We start from the raw sequence: 5,308 nt of genomic DNA, 5'->3' as shown, positions 1-5,308 counted from the left end.
GGAGCCTGGTTCTCCAAGCACATTCGGCGCTGCCATACCAGTCCGGCACAGTATCCCTGTGCATTCCTTTCACGTGAACACATAAACCTCTAATTCATTGAAGCCACTGAGGCCAGGCCTCTATTAGTAATTCCTAACTAATGCATCACAGTTGCATTAGTTAGGAATTACAAATTCAAAGTAATTGACAAAAATGGCATCACAGACACTTGAAATCCAAAGGTGGTGCCTGTTCTTTCTTCTGTTCTCTGCAGGCACCAGCACTGAGACTGTATGTACATCAGGGTTGATGCCTGGCCATTTGGTGGCAGTGAATAGTGAACAGTCAGGAGTCTCTGTGCTGTCACTTCTGGCATCTCCGATCCACACTGGATCCAAACAATGAGGGAGGACAAGTGTCTTCTCATAGGATTTATGGAAACAATAGTAGCAGAAAAATAATTGGCAAGAGAGCAGACTTCAACTCTCTGAAAGCTGGTGACCACCTGTTTTTCATCTTTTCTAGTGTATTTCAAAGCAAAATCAGGGAAAGAATGAGAACCCCCAATTTGGTAGAAATTTAGAGGTCTTTTGATCCAGTCTGCCACTTGGTGCATGAATTACCTGCAGGTCATCTCTGAGAGGTGGCCTCCAGCCACTGCTTGAATGCCTTCAAGGATGGGGTGCTCACTGCGGCTTTTCTAATCAGCTCTGATTGTTGGGGATGCCGTGAAACTTCCATCCATCGGTCCTAGTTCTGTTTCTGGGGTTTCCTTTCCACTTGTTAACTCTCAACTATTTGAAGATATCAGCCATGTCCTCTGAGACTTCTCTTCTCCGGGCCAATCGTTAGTTCCTTCGACTTTTTTTTTTTTTTCCTGGGAAGTTATTCTTTACTTTTAGTCTTATTTATTAAAAACCAACTAATGCTCATTCAGCAAGTAAAACAGTGAAAAACAAAAATCAAAACTACATGCTGAAGAGTAAGCAAAAAAAGAAAAAATATAAAAAAGAATTTAAAAAAATCAAAATTACATGTATTTGGTGATAACTACTATTAATATCTTGTTAATGTTTCCTCCCAGATTCTTTTCTGCATAAATGGTAATAATAATAGCCAACAATTTATATATAAATATAGACTTACAGAGTTTTGCATTAAAAGGTTTTTTTTTTTTTTTTTTTTTTTTGAGACAGAGTCTCACTTTGTTGCCCAGGCTAGAGTGAGTGCGGTGCTGTGGCGTCAGCCTAGCTCACAGCAACCTCAAACTCCTGGGCTCAAGCGATCCTCCTGCCTCAGCCTCCTGAGTAGCTGGGACTACAGGCGTGCACCACCATGCCCGGCTAATTTTTTGTATATATATTAGTTGGCCAATTAATTTGTTTCTATTTATAGTAGAGACGGGTCTCGCTCTTGCTCAGGCTGGTTTCGAACTCCTGACCTTGAACGATCCGCCTGCCTCGGCCTCCAAGAGTGCTAGGATTACAGGCGTGAGCCACTGTGCCTGGCCAAAAGGTGTTTTGTTAATAATCTGCTTAGCACAGTGCCCGGCACATGATCATACCAGGTAACCTTTTTTGGAGCACTTTATTAAGTGCCAGAAACTCTTCCAAGTTCTTTACATGTATTAAATCACTTAACCCTAATACCCACTTCAGGTATTATTTTCCCCCATTCTATAGGGAAGGAATCTGACTCTTAGATGTGAAGTAACCTGCTCAGTCAAGAGCACCATGGAGATTTGAACACAGGTAATGTGACCCTTGGAACCTGCATTGTTGCTCACTAGATCATTAATTCCCTAAAAACAAAGAGAAAAGGAAGCACTCAATAAATAGTAGCTAGATTAAGCCTTTTTTAAAAAGGAAATCTCCCTCAGGATGGACTGTTTTTCGTTAAAAAAAAAAAAGAAAAAAAAAATAAAAAAAAAAAAATAAAGGAAATCTCCTAAATTGTTGAACTTTTTTTAAGTCCTTAAAAGAAGGACTAAGGGAGATTATAATATTTTCTTGGGGAGAGTTTTATAAACAAATACCGAGTTATTTTCTGTGCCATCCATCTGGATTATATGACTTTGTAAAGAGGAATCTATGCGTCTAAAAAGCATAATGTCTCATATCCGAGTATTACTTAAAGCACATTTTTCACTCCTTTGCTGCCCTGGCTTATTGAGTGTTACCCAGAGAAATTAAATTCTTAATATCAGTCCAAATAAAAAGATCTTTTTTCTTGAAACACAAAGAGAAGAAGCATAACGGTGGCTAAAATCATGGACATTGAAGCCAGGCTGGTTTACATCTTTGCTACTTTCTAGCTGTGTGACTTTGAGCAAATTCCTTAAGCTCTCTGTGCCTCTGTTGTTATCTGTAGAATGAGGATAGTACTAATACCTACCTTTAGAGTTATAATAGTTAAGTAACTTAATCCATGCAGTGCACTTAGTACCTGGCACATAGTAAATGCTCAGTAAATCTTATTGCATACAGACCTTCTCTTCCACATTACAAAGCTAAAAAAAAAAAAGCAGGGGGGAGTCTTAGGACATTAACAGTTATTTGGGATTATTCTTATATGCTTCATACTTTTCAAGTGAAAGAAAGGAAGATTTTGAGAGAGAATGCTTCAGATAAAAGCTGTGGGGATTTTACTCTGCAAATTCCAACTCTTAAGAAGTAGGAAACACGCCTGTAATCTTAGCACTCTGGGAGGCTGAGGCGGGAGGATCACTCAAGGTGAGGAGTTCGAAACCAGCGTCTCTACTAAAAGTAGAAAGAAATTAATTGGCCAACTAAAAGTATATAGAAAACATTAGCCGGGCATGGTGGCACATGCCTGTAGTCCCAGCTACTTGGGAGGCTGAGGCAAGAGGATTGCTTGAGCCCAGGAGTTTGAGGTTGCTGTGAGCTAGGCTGATGCCACGGCACTCTAGCCTGGGCAACAGAGTGAGACTCTCAAAAAAAAAGAAGCAGCTTGACACTTTTATATATTATAAACAGCAGGTGGCGCTGTAAACAAGTACAGTAACAAGGTCTTCACCTCCCCTCAGGTGTCCCTCTTAGCAGCTTCCAGAGTTGGAGGGACCCAGAGACCCAGCCCTCTTTTTTTTTTTTCTTTTGTACAACTCCAACACATAGGAAATGAAATTCAAAAGCAGTTATAAAAAGTTGTGATACAATTTAATTGTTTATAAGTTAACACCTATTAAAATTATTCCATAGATAGTGTGTTTATTTCAGGAAACAACTTTATAGAGTAGTGAACATTAATGCTTTAAGAAATGGAAAATCTCTAGTAGGTGCTATGGCATATTAACACTCAAAATTTTTAAAAAATTAACTTTTAACACAAACCCCAAATTATAATAAAATTATGAATAACTTCATTTGGTTATTTGGTTATTCATACCCAAATTTGGTTATTCATACCCAAATTTATAAATATAAGGCCCAAGACAAGTGGTCCCTGGCTCTGCCTCACCTAGCGCCACATGTTTTTCCTGCAATCCCCATGTGATTAGCTGCAGTGGGGCGGGAGGTCAGGACAAGCCACTCGGATGGAGCCGAGTCTGCAAAGGGATTTCTCCCTTTTAGTCTGGGTCCAAGTCTTGTCAGTTTTATCAGCACACTGCCCCAAACCACGAGCTCCTCTCTCTAACTTCCCTTCCACAGCTTTACTTGGTTCTGACTTTGCAAATGGATAACCTGGGCTTGGAATCCCACCTTTACCTTTTACTGGGTGTGCCTCTGGCAAGTTGCTTGCCTTTGTCTTACCTCACTTTTCTTCCTCGTAAGGTGGAGATGATGATATCTCTCTTGGGTGATATTGTAAGGATGAAATGAGAACACTTACGTAATTTTGGAGCTCATAAGAGTTCCCTTCTCTCCCTTTTCCTTGGACTCCTCGTTGATTCATTCATTCTACATATATGTGCTGAGCAGCCACAATGTGCCAGGAGTTATTTTAGGCATTTAGGACACAGCAGAGAATGAGACAGGCTTGTTTCCTGCACTCATAGAGTGCATAGGGTAGACAGAAAAGAAACACTTAGAAGCTAGATAAAAGGACAGTTTCAGACGGTGCTAAATGCTGGGAGAGAAGAAAGCAAGGTCAGATAATAGAGATCTTCCACCATCCTGTTTCCTTTGCCAGATGCCCAGTCGCCACTTCTCCCCTGTTGAACTCCTACTCCTCTTTCAAGTCCCCCTTCAAATGATAATCTCTGGGAAATCATCACCGTTCACCATCAACTTCAATCACGCCCTGCTCTAGACTTCCCCACTGGTTGTCTAAATCCCCCTGCGAGGCTGAGGACATTCACTCTTACCTCACTCATTGTTGCATTCTCCACTCCACTGTCCACCCGCACGAAAAGCTCCTCAAATACACTGAAGAGGAGAACAGACGCTGTCACCCCATACAACTAGTGTCAGTTTACAAGTAGCAAATCCTCAGTGTGGGCGTGGAGAGGAGGCCCAACAGGGACAGTCATCCTGGCACCTCCAGACAGAGACAAACTTCCAAACAAAATTAAACATTCATACAGGGTGTGTGTGTGTGTACATGTCTGTGTCTGTCTGTCTGTCTGAGAGGCAGGGATGAAGGCTGATAGGGAAAGACCTACATTTTCTAGTAGGAGGGATACTGGTTCTCTTTTTTCCAGAAAGCCCAGGAAGGCTTCCTGAAGAAGGAGGCTGGATTTCTGCGAGTCGCTTGAATGAAGCTGTTTTGCAAATGAAGGGCATGCAGAGGCTGAGTGAGGCCTGGGCACCTGCATCACCCGGCCTCCAGCACCTGAGCGGCAGGTTTGTCCTCAATGAGATACTCAGAGTGAGCCCAGCTCCTCCCTGGGGTCCTACTCATTCCCCAGTAAGTGGCCGCACTTGGCATTGGAGTTTTTGATCTGTTTCCCTTTTGACTTCCAGCCACAACTCGGAGAGGAGGTGCCGGCGGGAGGGGAATGGCTGTGTACACCTGTCACGGAGCTCTTCCCAGCCACTGTGGGTGGGCAGGGAGGTTTCCCAGCTTTGTTCTGTCTGCTGTGAAGCCTGAGGCGAAGACTAAATCTGGCTGCATTGATTTCACTCCCCTGGTCGGAAAAAAGCTGCTTGAGACTCTTGGGCACAAAAAGGAATCGAACTCAGCAGCTGTCGTGTGTAGGGTTGCCTTTATGCCCCACAGAGACCTGAACTTGGAGGAAGTGACAGCTGAGTTCTTGCTCCTTCAGTGACAGAATTCCAGCTGTACTCTGATAGAAATCTGGCTCGGAGAGTTTGATGGCTTACTTATACTCCGTAGAGCAAAGCAGGGTGACTTACTAAGATACTGATT

This window comes from Microcebus murinus, chromosome 23, assembly GCF_040939455.1.
Source record: "Microcebus murinus isolate Inina chromosome 23, M.murinus_Inina_mat1.0, whole genome shotgun sequence".
Classification (NCBI taxonomy): Eukaryota; Metazoa; Chordata; class Mammalia; order Primates; family Cheirogaleidae; genus Microcebus; species Microcebus murinus.
This window is presented reverse-complemented; position numbering follows the sequence as displayed.